General features: G+C 42.7%; 8 non-coding genes across 8 annotated transcripts; all 8 read right to left on the reverse strand.

Moving 5' to 3' along the window:
* Nucleotides 1-330: 330 nt before the first annotated feature.
* trnai-aau lies at nt 331-404 on the reverse strand. The gene has a single exon. It is a non-coding gene; the product is annotated as a tRNA-Ile (tRNA).
* Nucleotides 405-2,667: 2,263 nt separating this feature from the next.
* Nucleotides 2,668-2,741, reverse strand: trnai-aau. Its single transcript has one exon. It is a non-coding gene; the product is annotated as a tRNA-Ile (tRNA).
* Nucleotides 2,742-9,168: 6,427 nt separating this feature from the next.
* trnai-aau lies at nt 9,169-9,242 on the reverse strand. Its single transcript has one exon. It is a non-coding gene; the product is annotated as a tRNA-Ile (tRNA).
* A 1,108-nt stretch (nt 9,243-10,350) lies between these two features.
* On the reverse strand, nt 10,351-10,424 carry trnai-aau. The gene has a single exon. It is a non-coding gene; the product is annotated as a tRNA-Ile (tRNA).
* A 2,740-nt stretch (nt 10,425-13,164) lies between these two features.
* On the reverse strand, nt 13,165-13,238 carry trnai-aau. The gene has a single exon. It is a non-coding gene; the product is annotated as a tRNA-Ile (tRNA).
* Nucleotides 13,239-15,229: 1,991 nt separating this feature from the next.
* On the reverse strand, nt 15,230-15,303 carry trnai-aau. The gene has a single exon. It is a non-coding gene; the product is annotated as a tRNA-Ile (tRNA).
* A 673-nt stretch (nt 15,304-15,976) lies between these two features.
* On the reverse strand, nt 15,977-16,050 carry trnai-aau. Its single transcript has one exon. It is a non-coding gene; the product is annotated as a tRNA-Ile (tRNA).
* Nucleotides 16,051-17,434: 1,384 nt separating this feature from the next.
* trnai-aau lies at nt 17,435-17,508 on the reverse strand. The gene has a single exon. It is a non-coding gene; the product is annotated as a tRNA-Ile (tRNA).
* Between the last annotated feature and the right edge of the window lie 234 nt (nt 17,509-17,742).

A 17,742-nucleotide genomic window follows, 5' to 3' on the forward strand; every position in this document is an offset into this window, starting at 1 on the left:
AGTAAGGAGTGGGGAAAGACTGAAAGAGAGAGTAAGGAGTGGAGAAAGAGAGAGTAAGGAGTGGAGAAAGACAGAAAGAGAGAGTAAGGGTTGGAGTGGAGAAAGACAGAAAGAGAGAGTAAGGAGAGGAGAAAGACAGAGAGAGAGAGTAAGGAGAGGAGAAAGACAGAGTAAGTAGTGGAGAAAGACAGAGAGAGAAAACAGAGTAAGGAGTGGAGAAAGACAGAGAGAGAGAGTTATACTACTAATTTAAAATGTACATTGTAGACCCCAATCAATAGAGTTATGTGACACTGTAGACATACACAGTAAAGTAAAAACAAAATCTCCTGGCCAGTACGGGTATCGAACCCGCGACCTTCACGTTATTAGCACAACGCTCTAACCAACTGAGCTAACCGGCCTTGATAATGCTCACTTTATGGATTACAGACAGAAAGAGAGAGTAAGCAGTGGAGAAAGACAGAAAGAGAGAGTAAGGAGTGGAGAAAGACAGAAAGAGAGAGTAAGGAGTGGAGAAAGACAGGGAGAGAGATTAATGAGTGGAGAAGGACAGAAAGAGAGAGTAAGGAGTGGAGAAAGACAGAAAGAGAGAGTAAGGAGTGGAGAAAGACAGAAAGAGAGAGTAAGGAGTGGAGAAAGACAGAGAGAGAGTAAGGAGTGGAGACAAAAGACAGAGTAGAGAGAGAAGGAGAAAGAGTGGAGAAAGACAGAGAGAGAGTAGGAGTGGAGAAAGACAGAAAGAAAGAGAGAGAAAGAAAGACAGAAAGAGAGAGTAAGGAGTGGAGAAAGACAGAGAGTAAGGAGTGGAGAAAGACAGAGAGTAAGGAGTGGAGAAAGACAGAAAGAGAGAGTAAGGAGTGGAGAAAGACAGAAAGAGAGAGTAAGGAGGGAGAAAGACAGAAAGAGTAAGTAGTGGAGAAAGAGAAAGACAGAAAAGAGAGTAAGGAGTGGAGAAAGACAGAAAGAGAGAGTAAGGAGGGAGAAAGACAGAAAGAGAGAGTAAGGAGTGGAGAAAGACAGAAAGAGAGTAAGGAGTGGAGAAAGACAGAAAGAGAGAGTAAGGAGTGGAGAAAGACAGAAAGAGAGAGAGTAAGGAGTGGAGAAAGACAGAAAGAGAGAGTAAGGAGTGGAGAAAGACAGAAAGAGAAAGAGTAAGGAGTGGAGAAAGACAGAAAGAGAGTAAGGAGTGGAGAAAGACAGAAAGAGAGAAGTGGAGAAAGACAGAAAGAGAGAGTAAGGAGTGGAGAAAGACAGAAAGAGAGAGTAAGTAGTGGAGAAAGACAGAAAGAGAGAGTAAGGAGTGGAGAAAGACAGAAAGAGAGAGTAAGGAGTGGAGAAAGACAGAGTAAGTAGTGGAGAAAGACAGACAGAAAGAAAACAGAGTAAGGAGTGGAGAAAGACAGAGAGAGAGAGTTATACTACTAGAGAGAGTAAGGAGTGGAGAAAGACAGAGTAAGTAGTGGAGAAAGACAGAAGAGAAAACAGAGTGAGGAGTGGAGAAAGACAGAGAAGAGTAAGGAAGAAAGACAGAAAGAGAGAGTAAGGAGTGGAGAAAGACAGAGAGAGAGAGTAAGGAGTGGAGAAAGACAGAAAGAGACAGTAAGGAGTGGAGAAAGACAAGAGAGAGTAAGGAGTGGAGAAAGACAGAAAGAGAGAGTAAGAGTGGAGAAAGACAGAAAGAGAGAGTAAGGAGTGGAGAAAGACAGAAAGAGAGAGTAAGGAGTGGAGAAAGACAGAAAGAGAGAGTAAGGAGTGGAGAAAGACAGAAAGAGAGAGTAAGGAGTGGAGAAAGACAGAAAGAGAGAGTAAGGAGTGGAGAAAGAGAGAGTAAGGAGTGGAGAAAGACAGAGTAAGGAGTGGAGAAAGACAGAAAGAGAGAGTAAGGAGAGGAGAAAGACAGAAAGAGAGAGTAAGGAGTGGAGAAAGACAGAAAGAGAGAGTAAGGAGTGGAGAAAGACAGAAAGAGAGAGTAAGGAGTGGAGAAAGACAGAGTAAGTAGTGGAGAAAGACAGAGAGAGAAAAAAAGAGTAAGGAGTGGAGAAAGACAGAGAGAGAGAGTTATACTACTAGAGAGAGTAAGGAGTGGAGAAAGACAGAGTAAGTAGTGGAGAAAGACAGAGAGAGAAAAACAGAGTGAGGAGTGGAGAAAGACAGAGAGAGAGTAAGGAGTGGAGAAAGACAGAAAGAGAGAGTAAGGAGTGGAGAAAGACAGAGAGAGAGAGTAAGGAGTGGGGAAAGACTGAAAGAGAGAGTAAGGAGTGGAGAAAGAGAGAGTAAGGAGTGGAGAAAGACAGAAAGAGAGAGTAAGGAGTGGAGAAAGACAGAAAGAGAGAGTAAGGAGTGGAGAAAGACATAAAGAGAGAGTAAGGAGTGGAGAAAGACAGAGAGAGAGAGTAAGGAGTGGAGAAAGACATAAAGAGAGAGTAAGGAGTGGAGAAAGACAGAGAGAGAGAGTAAGGAGTGGAGAAAGACAGAGAGAGAGTAAGGAGTGGAGAAAGACAGAGTAAGTAGTGGAGAAAGACAGAGAGAGAAAAACAGAGTAAGGAGTGGAGAAAGACAGAGAGAGAGAGTTATACTACTAATTTAAAATGTACATTGTAGACCCCAATCAATAGAGTTATGTGACACTGTAGACATACACAGTAAAGTAAAAACAAATTCTCCTGGCCAGTACGGGTATCGAACCCACGACCTTCGCGTTATTAGCACGACGCTCTAACCAACTGAGCTAACCAGCCTTGATAATGCTCACTTTACGGATTACAGACAGAAAGAGAGAGTAAGGAGTGGAGAAAGACAGAGAGAGAGAGTAAGGAGTGGAGAAAGACATAAAGAGAGAGTAAGGAGTGGAGAAAGACAGAGAGAGAGAGTAAGGAGTGGAGAAAGACAGAGAGAGAGTAAGGAGTGGAGAAAGACAGAGTAAGTAGTGGAGAAAGACAGAGAGAGAAAAACAGAGTAAGGAGTGGAGAAAGACAGAGAGAGAGAGTTATACTACTAATTTAAAATGTACATTGTAGACCCCAATCAATAGAGTTATGTGACACTGTAGACATACACAGTAAAGTAAAAACAAATTCTCCTGGCCAGTACGGGACGAACCCACGACCTTCGCGTTATTAGCACGACGCCTAACCAACTGAGCTAACCAGCCTTGATAATGCTCACTTTACGGATTACAGACAGAAAGAGAGAGTAAGGAGTGGAGAAAGACAGAAAGAGAGAGTAAGGAGTGGAGAAAGACAGAGTAAGTAGTGGAGAAAGACAGAGAGAGAAAAAAGAGTAAGAGTGGAGAAAGACAGAGAGAAGAAAGACAGAGAGAGAGTAAGGAGTGGAGAAAGACAGAGAAGAGTAGTGGAGAAAGACAGAGAGAGAAAAACAGAGTGAGGAGTGGAGAAAGACAGAAAGAGAGAGTAAGGAGTGGAGAAAGACAGAAAGAGAGAGTAAGGAGTGGAGAAAGACAGAGAGAGAGAGTAAGGAGTGGAAAGAAAAAGAGAGAGTAAGGAGTGGAGAAAGACAGAGTAGAGGAGTAGTGGAGAAAGACAGAAAGAGAGAGTAAGGAGTGGAGAAAGACAGAAAGAGAGAGTAAGGAGTGGAGAAAGACAGAAAGAGAGAGTAAGGAGTGGAGAAAGACAGAGAGAGAGAGTAAGGAGTGGAGAAAGACATAAAGAGAGAGTAAGGAGTGGAGAAAGACAGAGAGAGAGAGTAAGGAGTGGAGAAAGACAGAGAGAGAGTAAGGAGTGGAGAAAGACAGAGTAAGTAGTGGAGAAAGACAGAGAGAGAAAAACAGAGTAAGGAGTGGAGAAAGACAGAGAGAGAGAGTTATACTACTAATTTAAAATGTACATTGTAGACCCCAATCAATAGAGTTATGTGACACTGTAGACATACACAGTAAAGTAAAAACAATTTCTCCTGGCCAGTACGGGTATCGAACCCACGACCTTCGCGTTAGCACGACGCTCTAACCAACTGAGCTAACCAGCCTTGATAATGCTCACTTTACGGATTACAGACAGAAAGAGAGAGTAAGGAGTGGAGAAAGACAGAAAGAGAGAGTAAGAAAGAGTGGAGAAAGACAGAAAGAGAGAGTAAGGAGTGGAGAAAGACAGAGAGAGAGAGTAAGGAGTGGAGAAAGACAGAGAGAGAGAGTAAGGAGTGGAGAAAGACAGAGAAGTAGTGGAGAAAGACAGAGAGAGAAAAGGAGTGAGAAAGACAGAGTAAGGAGTGGAGAAAGACAGAGAGAGAGAGTTATACTACTAATTTAAAATGTACATTGTAGACCCAATCAATAGAGTTATGTGACACTGTAGACATACACAGTAAAGAAAAACAAATTCTCCTGGCCAGTAAGGTATCGAACCCACGACCTTCGACAGAAAGACGACGCTCTAACCAACTGAGCTAACCGGCCTTGATAATGCTCACTTTAGGATTAGGAGAAAGACAGAAAGAGACAGTAAGGAGTGGAGAAACAGACAGAGAAAACAGAAAGAGAGAGTAAGGAGTGGAGAAAGACAGAAAGAGAGAGTAAGGAGTGGAGAAAGACAGAGTGGAGAGACAGAGAGAGAGTAAGGAGTGGAGAAAGACAGAAAGAGAGAGTGGAGAAAGACAGAGAGAGAGTAAGGAGAGAAAGACAGAAAGAGAGTAAGGAGTGGAGAAAGACAGAAGAGAGTAGAGTGGAGAAAGACAGAAAGAGAGAGTAAGGAGTGGAGAAAGACAGACAGAAAGAGAGAGTAAGGAGTGGAGAAAGACAGAGAGAGTAAGAGTAGAAAGACAGAGTAAGAGAGTGGAGAAAGACAGAGAGAGAAAAACAGAGTAAGGAGTGGAGAAAGACAGAGAGAGAGAGTTATACTACTAATTTAAAATGTACATTGTAGACCCCAATCAATAGAGTTATGTGACACTGTAGACATACACAGTAAAGTAAAAACAAAATCTCCTGGCCAGTACGGGAAAACCCGCGACCTTCACGATTAGCACGACGCTCTAACCAACTGAGCTAACCGACCTTGATAATGCTCACTTTATGGATTACAGACAGAAAGAGAGAGTAAGGAGTGGAGAAAGACAGAAAGAGAGAGTAAGGAGTGGAGAAAGACAGAAAGAGAGAGTAAGGAGTGGAGAAAGACAGGGAGAGAGATTAATGAGTGGAGAAGGACAGAAAGAGAGAGTAAGGAGTGGAGAAAGACAGAAAGAGAGAGTAAGGAGTGGAGAAAGACAGAGAGAGAGAGTAAGAGTGGAGAAAGACAGAAAGAGAGAGTAAGGAGTGGAGAAAGACAGAAAGAGAGAGTAAGGAGTGGAGAAAGAGAGAGTAAGAGTGGAGAAAGAGAGAGTAAGGAGTGGAGAAAGACAGAAAGAGAGAGTAAGGAGTGGAGAAAGACAGAAAGAGAGAGTAAGGAGTGGAGAAAGACAGAAAGAGAGAGTAAGGAGTGGAGAAAGACAGAAAGAGAGAGTAAGGAGTGGAGAAAGACAGAAAGAGAGAGTAAGGAGTGGAGAAAGACAGAGTAAGTAGTGGAGAAAGACAGAGAGAGAAAAAAAGAGTAAGGAGTGGAGAAAGACAGAGAGAGAGAGTTATACTACAGAGAGAGTAAGGAGTGGAGAAAGACAGAGAAGTAGAGAGAAAGACAGAGAGAGAAAAACAGAGTGAGGAGTGGAGAAAGACAGAGAGAGAGTAAGGAGTGGAGAAAGACAGAAAGAGAGAGTAAGGAGTGGAGAAAGACAGAAAGAGAGAGTAAGGAGTGGAGAAAGACAGAAAGAGAGAGTAAGGAGTGGAGAAAGACAGAAAGAGAGAGTAAGGAGAGGAGAAAGACAGAGTAAGAGAGTAAGGAGTGGAGAAAGACAGAGAGAGAAAACTACTAGAGTAAGGAGTGGAGAAAGACAGAGAAGAGAGAGAATAGACAGAGAGAGAAAAGAGAGTAAGAGTGGAGAAAGACAGAGAGAGAGTAAGAAAAGACAGAAAGAGAGAGTAAGGAGTGGAGAAAGACAGAGAGAGAGAGTAAGGAGTGGAGAAAGACAGAAAGAGAGAGTAAGGAGTGGAGAAAGACAGAGAGTAAGGAGTAGAAAGACAGAGAGAGTAAGGAGAGAAAGACAGAAAGAGAGAGTAAGGAGTGGAGAAAGACAGAAAGAGAGAGTAAGGAGTGGAGAAAGACAGAAAGAGAGAGTAAGGAGTGGAGAAAGACAGAAAGAGAGAGTAAGGAGTGGAGAAAGACAGAGAGAGAGAGTAGGAGTGGAGAAAGACAGAGAGAGAGAGTAAGGAGTGGAGAAAGACAGAGAGAGTAAGGAGTGGAGAAAGACAGAGTAAGTAGTGGAGAAAGACAGAGAGAGAAAACAGAGTAAGGAGTGGAGAAAGACAGAGAGAGAGAGTTATACTACTAATTTAAAATGTACATTGTAGACCCCAATCAATAGAGTTATGTGACACTGTAGACATACACAGTAAAGTGGGCCAGTAAGGGTATCGAAAACGACCTTCGCGTAAGCACGACGCTGGAACCAACTGAGCTAACAGAAAGATAATACTAAGGATTAGAAAGACAGAAAGAGAGAGTAAGGAGTGGAGAAAGACAGAGAGAGAGAGTAAGGAGTGGAGAAAGACATAAAGAGAGAGTAAGGAGTGGAGAAAGACAGAGAGAGAGAGTAAGGAGTGGAGAAAGACAGAGAGAGAGTAAGGAGTGGAGAAAGACAGAGTAAGTAGTGGAGAAAGACAGAGAGAGAAAAACAGAGTAAGGAGTGGAGAAAGACAGAGAGAGAGAGTTATACTACTAATTTAAAATGTACATTGTAGACCCCAATCAATAGAGTTATGTGACACTGTAGACATACACAGTAAAGTAAAAACAAATTCTCCTGGCCAGTACGGGTATCAAACCCACGACCTTCGAATTAGCACGACGCTCTAACCAACTGAGCTAACCAGCCTTGATAATGCTCACTTTACGGATTAGAGACAGAAAGAGAGAGTAAGGAGTGGAGAAAGACAGAAAGAGAGAGTAAGGAGTGGAGAAAGACAGAAAGAGAGAGTAAGGAGTGGAGAAAGACAGAAAGAGAGAGTAAGGAGTGGAGAAAGACAGAAAGAGAGAGTAAGGAGTGGAGAAAGACAGAAAGAGAGAGTAAGGAGTGGAGAAAGACAGAAAGAGAGAGTAAGGAGTGGAGAAAGACAGAAGACAGAAAGAGAGAGTAAGGAGTGGAGAAAGACAGAAAGAGAGAGTAAGGAGTAGAAAGACAGAAAGAGAGAGTATAGGAGAGAAAGACAGAAAGAGAGAGTAAGGAGTGGAGAAAGACAGAAAGAGAGAGTAAGGAGTGGAGAAAGACAGAAAGAGAGAGTAAGGAGTGGAGAAAGACAGAAAGAGAGTGGAGAAAGACAGAAAGAGAGAGTAAGGAGTGGAGAAAGACAGAAAGAGAGAGTAAGGAGTGGAGAAAGAGAGAGAGTAAGGAGTGGAGAAAGACAGAAAGAGAGAGTAAGGAGTGGAGAAAGACAGAAAGAGAGAGTAAGGAGTGGAGAAAGACAGAGAGAGAGTAAGGAGTGGAGAAAGACAGAAAGAGAGAGTAAGGAGTGGAGAAAGACAGAAAGAGAGAGTAAGGAGTGGAGAAAGACAGAAAGAGAGAGTAAGGAGTGGAGAAAGACAGAAAGAGAGAGTAAGGAGTGGAGAAAGACAGAAAGAGAGAGTAAGGAGTGGAGAAAGACAGAAAGAGAGAGTAAGGAGTGGAGAAAGACAGAAAGAGAGAGTAAGGAGTGGAGAAAGACAGAAAGAGAGAGAGTAAGGAGTGGAGAAAGACAGAGTAAGAGTGGAGAAAGACAGAGAAAGAAAAAAGAGAGTAAGGAGTGGAGAAAGACAGAAAGAGAGAGTAAGGAGTGGAGAAAGACAGAAAGAGTGGAGAAAGACAGAGAGAGAAAGACAGAGTAAGGAGTGGAGAAAGACAGAGAGAGAGTAAGGAGTGGAGAAAGACAGAAAGAGAGAGTAAGGAGTGGAGAAAGACAGAAAGAGAGAGTAAGGAGTGGAGAAAGACAGAAAGAGAGAGTAAGGAGTGGAGAAAGACAGAAAGAGTAAGGAGTGGAGAAAGACAGAAAGAGAAAGGAGTGGAGAAAGACAGAGTAAGTAGTGGAGAAAGACAGAGAGAGAAAAAAGAGTAAGGAGTGGAGAAAGACAGAGAGAGAGAGTTATACTACTAGAGAGAGTAAGGAGAGAAAGACAGAGTAAGTAGTGGAGAAAGACAGAGAGAGAAAAACAGAGTGAGGAGTGGAGAAAGACAGAGAGAGAGTAAGGAGTGGAGAAAGACAGAAAGAGAGAGTAAGGAGTGGAGAAAGACAGAGAGAGAGAGTAAGGAGTGGAGAAAGACAGAAAGAGAGAGTAAGGAGTGGAGAAAGACAGAGAGAGTAAGGAGTGGACAGAAAGAGAGAGTAAGGAGTGGAGAAAGACAGAAAGAGAGAGTAAGGAGTGGAGAAAGACATAAAGAAAGAGAGTAAGGAGTGGAGAAAGACAGAGAGAGAGAGTAAGGAGTGGAGAAAGACATAAAGAGAGAGTAAGGAGTGGAGAAAGACAGAGAGAGAGAGTAAGGAGTGGAGAAAGACAGAGAGAGAGAGTAAGGAGTGGAGAAAGACAGAGTAAGTAGTGGAGAAAGACAGAGAGAAAAACAGAGTAAGGAGTGGAGAAAGACAGAGAGAGAGAGTTATACTACTAATTTAAAATGTACATTGTAGACCCCAATCAATAGAGTTATGTGACACTGTAGACATACACAGTAAAGTAAAAACAAATTCTCCTGGCCAGTACGGTATCGAACCCACGACCTTCGACAGTTATTAACGAGCTCTAACCAACTGAGCTAACCAGCCTTGATAATGAGTGGAGAAAGACAGAAAGAGAGAGTAAGGAGTGGAGAAAGACAGAAAGAGAGTAAGGAGTGGAGAAAGACAGAAAGAGAGAGTAAGGAGTGGAGAAAGACAGAGAGAGAGAGTAAGGAGTGGAGAAAGACAGAGAGAGAGTAAGGAGTGGAGAAAGACAGAGTAAGTAGTGGAGAAAGACAGAGAGAGAAAAACAGAGTAAGGAGTGGAGAAAGACAGAGAGAGAGAGTTATACTACTAATTTAAAATGTACATTGTAGACCCCAATCAATAGAGTTATGTGACACTGTAGACATACACAGTAAAGTAAAAACAAATTCTCCTGGCCAGTACGGGTATCGAACCCACGACCTTCGCGTTATTAGCACGACGCTCTAACCAACTGAGCTAACCAGCCTTGATAATACTCACTTTACGGATTAGAGACAGAAAGAGACAGTAAGGAGTGGAGAAAGACAGAGAGAGAGAGTAAGGAGTGGAGAAAGACAGAAAGAGAGAGTAAGGAGTGGAGAAAGACAGAAAGAGAGAGTAAGGAGTGGAGAAAGACAGAAAGAGAGAGTAAGGAGTGGAGAAAGACAGAGAGAGAGAGTAAGGAGTGGAGAAAGACAGAAAGAGAGAGTAAGGAGTGGAGAAAGACAGAAAGAGAGAGTAAGGAGTGGAGAAAGAGAGAGTAAGGAGTGGAGAAAGAGAGAGTAAGGAGTGGAGAAAGACAGAAAGAGAGAGTAAGGAGTGGAGAAAGACAGAAAGAGAGAGTAAGGAGTGGAGAAAGACAGAAAGAGAGAGTAAGGAGTGGAGAAAGACAGAAAGAGAGAGTAAGGAGTGGAGAAAGACAGAGTAAGTAGTGGAGAAAGACAGAGAGAGAAAAAAAGAGTAAGGAGTGGAGAAAGACAGAGAGAGAGAGTTATACTACTAGAGAGAGTAAGGAGTGGAGAAAGACAGAGTAAGTAGTGGAGAAAGACAGAGAGAGAAAAACAGAGTGAGGAGTGGAGAAAGACAGAGAGAGAGTAAGGAGTGGAGAAAGACAGAAAGAGAGAGTAAGGAGTGGAGAAAGACAGAGAGAGAGAGTAAGGAGTGGGGAAAGACAGAAAGAGAGAGTAAGGAGTGGAGAAAGAGAGAGTAAGGAGTGGAGAAAGACAGAAAGAGAGAGTAAGGAGTGGAGAAAGACAGAAAGAGAGAGTAAGGAGTGGAGAAAGACATAAAGAGAGAGTAAGGAGTGGAGAAAGACAGAGAGAGAGTAAGGAGTGGAGAAAGACAGAAAGAGAGAGTAAGGAGTGGAGAAAGACAGAGAGAGAGAGTAAGGAGTGGAGAAAGACAGAGAGAGAGTAAGGAGTGGAGAAAGACAGAGTAAGTAGTGGAGAAAGACAGAGAGAGAAAAACAGAGTAAGGAGTGGAGAAAGACAGAGAGAGAGAGTTATACTACTAATTTAAAATGTACATTGTAGACCCCAATCAATAGAGTTATGTGACACTGTAGACATACACAGTAAAGTAAAAACAAATTCTCCTGGCCAGTACGGGTATCGAACCCACGACCTTCACGTTATTAGCACGACGCTCTAACCAACTGAGCTAACCAGCCTTGATAATGCTCACTTTACGGATTAGAGACAGAAAGAGACAGTAAGGAGTGGAGAAAGACAGAAAGAGAGAGTAAGGAGTGGAGAAAGACAGAAAGAGAGAGTAAGGAGTGGAGAAAGACAGAGAGAGAGAGAGTAAAAGACAGAGTAAGGAGAAAAGACAGAAAGAGAGAGTAAGGAGTGGAGAAAGACAGAAAGAGAGAGTAAGGAGTGGAGAAAACAGAAAGAGAGAGTAAGGAGTGGAGAAAGACAGAAAGAGAGAGTAAGGAGTGGAGAAAGACAGAAAGAGAGAGTAAGGAGTGGAGAAAGACAGAAAGAGAGAGTAAGGAGTGGAGAAAGACAGAAAGAGAGAGTAAGGAGTGGAGAAAGACAGAAAGAGAGAGTAAGGAGTGGAGAAAGACAGAAAGAAGAGTAAGGAGAAGAAAGACAGAAAGAAAGAGTAAGGAGTGGAGAAAGACAGAGAGAGTAAGGAGTTAGAGAGAGTAAGGAGTGGAGAAAGACAGAGTAAGTAGTGGAGAAAGACAGAGAGAGTAAACAGAGTGAGTGGAGAAAGACAGAGAGAGAGTAAGGAGTGGAGAAAGACAGAAAGAGAGAGTAAGGAGTGGAGAAAGACAGAAAGAGAGTAAGGAGTGGAGAAAGACAGAAAGAGAGAGTAAGGAGTGGAGAAAGACAGAGTAAGGAGTGGAGAAAGACAGAAAGAGAGAGTAAGGAGTGGAGAAAGACAGAAAGAGAGAGTAAGGAGTGGAGAAAGACAGAATTTGAGAGAGTAAGGAGTGGAGAAAGACAGAGAGAGAGAGTAAGGAGTGGAGAAAGACAGAAAGAGAGAGTAAGGAGTGGAGAAAATACAGAAAGAGAGAGTAAGGAGTGGAGAAAGACAGAAAGAGAGAGTAAGGAGTGGAGAAAGACAGAAAGAGAGAGTAAGGAGTGGAGAAAGACAGAAAGAGAGTAAGGAGTGGAGAAAGACAGAGTAAGGAGTGGAGAAAGACAGAAAGAGAGAGTAAGGAGTGGAGAAAGACAGAGAGAGAGTAAGGAGTGGAGAAAGACAGAGTAAGAGAGAGACAGAGAGAGAAAAAAGAGTAAGGAGTGGAGAAAGACAGAGAAGAGAGATAAAGAGTGGAGAAAACAGAGAGAGAGTAAGGAGTGGAGAAAGACAGAGTAAGGAGTGGAGAAAGACAGAGAGAAAAACAAAGAGTGAGGAGTGGAGAAAGACAGAGAGAGAGTAAGGAGTGGAGAAAGACAGAAAGAGAGAGTAAGGAGTGGAGAAAGACAGAGAGAGAGAGTAAGGAGTGGAGAAAGACAGAAAGAGAGAGTAAGGAGTGGAGAAAGACAGAGAAAGAGAGAGTAAGGAGTGGAGAAAGACAGAAAGAGAGAGTAAGGAGTGGAGAAAGACAGAAAGAGAGAGTAAGGAGTGGAGAAAGACAGAAAGAGAGAGTAAGGAGTGGAGAAAGACAGAAAGAGAGAGTAAGGAGTGGAGAAAGACAGAAAGAGAGAGTAAGGAGTGGAGAAAGACAGAAAGAGAGAGTAAGGAGGAGGAAAAGAGAGAGTAAGGAGTGGAGAAAGACAGAAGAGAGAGTAAGGAGTGGAGAAAGACAGAAAGAGAGAGTAAGGAGTGGAGAAAGACAGAAAGAGAGAGTAAGGAGTGGAGAAAGACAGAAAGAGAGAGTAAGGAGTGGAGAAAGACAGAGTAAGTAGTGGAGAAAGACAGAGAGAGAAAAAAAGAGTAAGGAGTGGAGAAAGACAGAGAGAGAGTTAGACAGAGTAAGGAGTGGAGAAAGACAGAGAGAGAGAGTAAGGAGTGGAGAAGACAGAAAGAGAGAGTAAGGAGTGGAGAAAGACAGAGAAAGACAGAGAGAGTAAGGAGTGGAGAAAGACAGAAAGAGAGAGTAAGGAGTGGAGAAAGACAGAGAGAGAGTAAGGAGTGGAGAAAGACAGAAAGAGAGAGTAAGGAGTGGAGAAAGACAGAAAGAGAGAGTAAGGAGTGGAGAAAGACAGAAAGAGAGAGTAAGGAGTGGAGAAAGACAGAAAGAGAGAGTAAGGAGTGGAGAAAGACAGAAAGAGAAAAACAGAGTAAGGAGTGGAGAAAGACAGAGAGAGAAAGTGGAGAAAGACAGAAAGAAGAGTAAGGAGTGGAGAAAGACAGAAAGAGAGAGTAATACTAGAAAGACAGAAAGAGAGAGTAAGGAGTGGAGAAAGACAGAGTAAGTAGTGGAGAAAGACAGAGAGAGAAAAAAGAGTAAGGAGTGGAGAAAGACAGAAAGAGAGAGTTATACTAGAAGACAGAGAGTAAGGAGTGGAGAAAGACAGAGTAAGTAGTGGAGAAAGACAGAGAGAAAAACAGAGTGAGGAGTGGAGAAAGACAGAGAGAGAGTAAGGAGTGGAGAAAGACAGAAAGAGAGAGTAAGGAGTGGAGAAAGACAGAAAGAGAGAGTAAGGAGTGGAGAAAGACAGAAAGAGAGAGTAAGGAGTAAAAGAGAGTAAGGAGAAAGACAGAAAGAGAGAGTAAGGAGTGGAGAAAGACAGAAAGAGAGAGTAAGGAGTGGAGAAAGACAGAGAGAGAGAGTAAGGAGTGGAGAAAGACAGAGTAAGTAGTGGAGAAAGACAGAGAGAGAAAAACAGAGTAAGGAGTGGAGAAAGACAGAGAGAGAGAGTTATACTACTAATTTAAAATGTACATTGTAGACCCCAATCAATAGAGTTATGTGACACTGTAGACATACACAGTAAAGTAAAAACAAAATCTCCTGGCCAGTACGGGTATCAAACCCACGACCTTCGCGTTATTAGCACAACGCTCTAACCAACTGAGCTAACCAGCCTTGATAATGCTCACTTTACGGATTACAGACAGAAAGAGAGAGTAAGGAGTGGAGAAAGACAGAAAGAGAGAGTAAGGAGTGGAGAAAGACAGAAAGAGAGAGTAAGGAGTGGAGAAAGACAGAAAGAGAGAGTAAGGAGTGGAGAAAGACAGAAAGAGAGAGTAAGGAGTGGAGAAAGACAGAAAGAGAGAGTAAGGAGTGGAGAAAGACAGAAAGAGAGAGTAAGGAGTGGAGAAAGACAGAAAGAGAGAGTAAGGAGTGGAGAAAGAGAGAGTAAGGAGTGGAGAAAGACAGAAAGAGAGAGTAAGGAGTGGAGAAAGACAGAAAGAGAGAGTTAGGAGTGGAGAAAGACAGAAAGAGAGAGTAAGGAGTGGAGAAAGACAGAAAGAGAGAGTAAGGAGTGGAGAAAGACAGAGTAAGTAGTGGAGAAAGACAGAGAGAGAAAAAAGAGAGAAGGAGTGGAGAAAGACAGAGAGAGAGAGTTATACTACTAGAGAGAGTAAGACAGAAAGACAGAGTAAGTAGTGGAGAAAGACAGAGAGAGAAAAACAGAGTAAGGAGTGGAGAAAGACAGAGAGAGAGTAAGGAGTGGAGAAAGACAGAAAGAGAGAGTAAGGAGTGGAGAAAGACAGAAAGAGAGTAAGGAGTGGAGAAAGACAGAGAAAGACAGAAAGAGAGTAAGGAGTGGAGAAAGACAGAAAGAGAGAGTAAGGAGTGGAGAAAGACAGAAAGAGAGAGTAAGGAGTGGAGAAAGAGAGAGTAAGGAGTGGAGAAAGAGAGAGTAAGGAGTGGAGAAAGACAGAAAGAGAGAGTAAGGAGTGGAGAAAGACAGAAAGAGAGAGTAAGGAGTGGAGAAAGACAGAAAGAGAGAGTAAGGAGTGGAGAAAGACAGAAAGAGAGAGTAAGGGAGAAAGACAGAAAGAGAGAGTAAGGAGTGGAGAAAGACAGAGTAAGTAGTGGAGAAAGAAGAGAGAGAAAAAGAGTAAGGAGTGGAGAAAGACAGAGAGAGAGAGTTATACTACTAGAGAGAGTAAGAGTGGAGAAAGACAGAGTAAGTAGTGGAGAAAGACAGAGAGAGAAAAACAGAGTAAGGAGTGGAGAAAGACAGAAAGAGAGAGTAAGGAGTGGAGAAAGACAGAAAGAGAGAGTAAGGAGTGGAGAAAGACAGAAAGAGAGAGTAAGGAGTGGAGAAAGACAGAGACAGAGAAAGAGAGAGAGAAGAGAGTGGAGAAAGACAGAAAGAGAGAGTAAGGAGTGGAGAAAGACAGAAAGAGAGAGTAAGGAGTGGAGAAAGACAGAAAGAGAGAGTAAGGAGTGGAGAAAGACAGAAAGAGAGAGTAAGGAGTGGAGAAAGACAGAAAGAGAGAGTAAGGAGTGGAGAAAGACAGAGTAAGGTGGAGAAAGACAGAGAGACAGAAAAAAAAGGAGTAAGGAGTGGAGAAAGACAGAGAGAGAGAGTTATACTACTAGAGAGAGAGTAAGGAGTGGAGAAAGACAGAGTAAGTAGTGGAGAAAGACAGAGAGAGAGAACAGAGTGAGGAGTGGAGAAAGACAGAGAGAGAGTAAGGAGTGGAGAAAGACAGAAAGAGAGAGTAAGGAGTGGAGAAAGACAGAAAGAGAGAGTAAGGAGTGGAGAAAGACAGAGAAAGACAGAGAGAGTAAGGAGTGGAGAAAGACAGAAAGAGAGAGTAAGGAGTGGAGAAAGACAGAAAGAGAGAGTAAGGAGTGGAGAAAGACAGAAAGAGAGAGTAAGGAGTGGAGAAAGACAGAGTAAGGAGTGGAGAGAAAGACAGTAAGGAGTGGAGAAAGACAGAGAGAGAGAAAGACAGAGTAAGTAGTGGAGAAAGACAGAGAGAGAAAAACAGAGTAAGGAGTGGAGAAAGACAGAGAGAGAGAGTTATACTACTAATTTAAAATGTACATTGTAGACCCCAATCAATAGAGTTATGTGACACTGTAGACATACACAGTAAAGTAAAAACAAATTCTCCTGGCCAGTACGGGTATCAAACCCACGACCTTCGCGTTATTAGCACGACGCTCTAACCAACTGAGCTAACCAGCCTTGATAATGCTCACTTTACGGATTAGAGACAGAAAGAGAGAGTAAGGAGTGGAGAAAGACAGAAAGAGAGAGTAAGGAGTGGAGAAAGACAGAAAGAGAGAGTAAGGAGTGGAGAAAGACAGAGAGAGAGAGTAAGGAGTGGAGAAAGACAGAAAGAGAGAGTAAGGAGTGGAGAAAGACAGAGAGAGAGTAAAAAACAGAGTAAGGAGTGGAGAAAGACAGAAAGAGAGAGTAAGGAGTGGAGAAAGACAGAAAGAGAGTAAGGAGTGGAGAAAGACAGAAAGAGAGAGTAAGGAGTGGAGAAAGACAGAAAGAGAGAGTAAGAGTGGAGAAAGACAGAAAGAGAGAGTAAGGAGTGGAGAAAGACAGAAAGAGAGAGTAGTAGAAAGACAGAGTGGAGAAAAGACAGAAAGAGAGAGTAAGGAGTGGAGAAAGACAGAAAGACAGAGAGAGTAAGGAGTGGAGAAAGACAGAAAGAGAGAGTAAGGAGTGGAGAAAGACAGAGTAAGAGAGTGGAGAAAGACAGAGTAAGAGTGGAGAAAGACAGAGTAAGGAGTGGAGAAAGACAGAGAGAGAGAGTTATACTACTAATTTAAAATGTACATTGTAGACCCCAATCAATAGAGTTATGTGACACTGTAGACATACACAGTAAAGTAAAAACAAATTCTCCTGGCCAGTACGGGTATCAAACCCGCGACCTTCACGTTATTAGCACAACGCTCTAACCAACTGAGCTAACCGGCCTTGATAATGCTCACTTTACGGATTACAGACAGAAAGAGAGAGTAAGGAGTGGAGAAAGACAGAAAGAGAGAGTAAGGAGTGGAGAAAGACAGAAAGAGAGAGTAAGGAGTGGAGAAAGACAGGGAGAGAGATTAATGAGTGGAGAAGGACAGAAAGAGAGAGTAAGGAGTGGAGAAAGACAGAAAGAGAGAGTAAGGAGTGGAGAAAGACAGAGAGAGAGAGTAAGGAGTGGAGAAAGACAGAAAGAGAGAGTAAGGAGTGGAGAAAGACAGAAAGAGAGAGTAAGGAGTGGAGAAAGAGAGAGTAAGGAGTGGAGAAAGAGAGAGTAAGGAGTGGAGAAGACAGAAAGAGAGAGTAAGGAGTGGAGAAAGACAGAAAGAGAGAGTAAGACAGAGAAAGACAGAAAGACAGAGTAAGGAGTGGAGAAAGACAGAAAGAGAGAGTAAGGAGTGGAGAAAGACAGAAAGAGAGAGTAAGGAGTGGAGAAAGACAGAGTAAGTAGTGGAGAAAGACAGAGAGAGAAAAAAAGAGTAAGGAGTGGAGAAAGACAGAGAGAGAGAGTTATACTACTAGAGAGAGTAAGGAGTGGAGAAAGACAGAGTAAGTAGTGGAGAAAGACAGAGAGAGAAAAACAGAGTGAGGAGTGGAGAAAGACAGAGAGAGAGTAAGGAGTGGAGAAAGACAGAAAGAGAGAGTAAGGAGTGGAGAAAGACAGAAAGAGAGAGTAAGGAGTGGAGAAAGACAGAAAGAGAGAGTAAGGAGTGGAGAAAGACAGAAAGAGAGAGTAAGGAGACAGAAAGAAAAGACAGAGAGAGACATAAAGAGTAAGGAGTGGAGAAAGACAGAGAGAGAGAGAGGAGGAGAAAGACATAAAGAGAGAGTAAGGAGGGAGAAAGACAGAGAGAGAGTAAGGAGTGGAGAAAGACAGAAAGAGAGAGTAAGGAGTGGAGAAAGACAGAGAGAGAGTAAGGAGTGGGAAAGACAGAAAGAGAGAGTAAGGAGTGGAGAAAGAAAGAGAGAGTAAGGAGTGGAGAAAGACAGAGTAAAGTAAGAAAGAGTAAGACAGAGTAGCACGGAGAAAAGACATAAAGAGAGTAAGGAGTGGAGAAAGACAGACAGAGAGAGAGAGTAAGGAGTGGAGAAAGACATAAAGAGAGTAAGGAGTGGAGAAAGACAGAGAGAGAGAGTAAGGAGTGGAGAAAGACAGAGTAAGGAGTGGAGAAAGACAGAGAGTGGAGAAAGACAGAGAGAGAAAACAGAGTAAGGAGTGGAGAAAGACAGAGAGAGAGAGTTATACTACTAATTTAAAATGTACATTGTAGACCCCAATCAATAGAGTTATGTGACACTGTAGACATACACAGTAAAGTAAAAAAAATTCTCCTGGCCAGTACGGGTATCGAACCCACGACCTTCGCGTTATTAGCACGACGCTCTAACCAACTGAGCTAACCGCCTTGATAATGCTCACTTTACGGATTAGAGACAGAAAGAGAGAGTAAGGAGTGGAGAAAGACAGAGAGAGAGAGTAAGGAGTGGAGAAAGACAGAAAGAGAGAGTAAGGAGTGGAGAAAGACAGAAAGAGAGAGTAAGGAGTGGAGAAAGACAGAAAGAGAGAGTAAGGAGTGGAGAAAGACAGAGAGAGTAAGGAGTGGAGAAAGACAGAGTAAGTAGTGGAGAAAGACAGAGAGA

Source organism: Oncorhynchus gorbuscha, unplaced genomic scaffold (assembly GCF_021184085.1).
Source record: "Oncorhynchus gorbuscha isolate QuinsamMale2020 ecotype Even-year unplaced genomic scaffold, OgorEven_v1.0 Un_scaffold_7238, whole genome shotgun sequence".
NCBI lineage: Eukaryota > Metazoa > Chordata > Actinopteri > Salmoniformes > Salmonidae > Oncorhynchus > Oncorhynchus gorbuscha.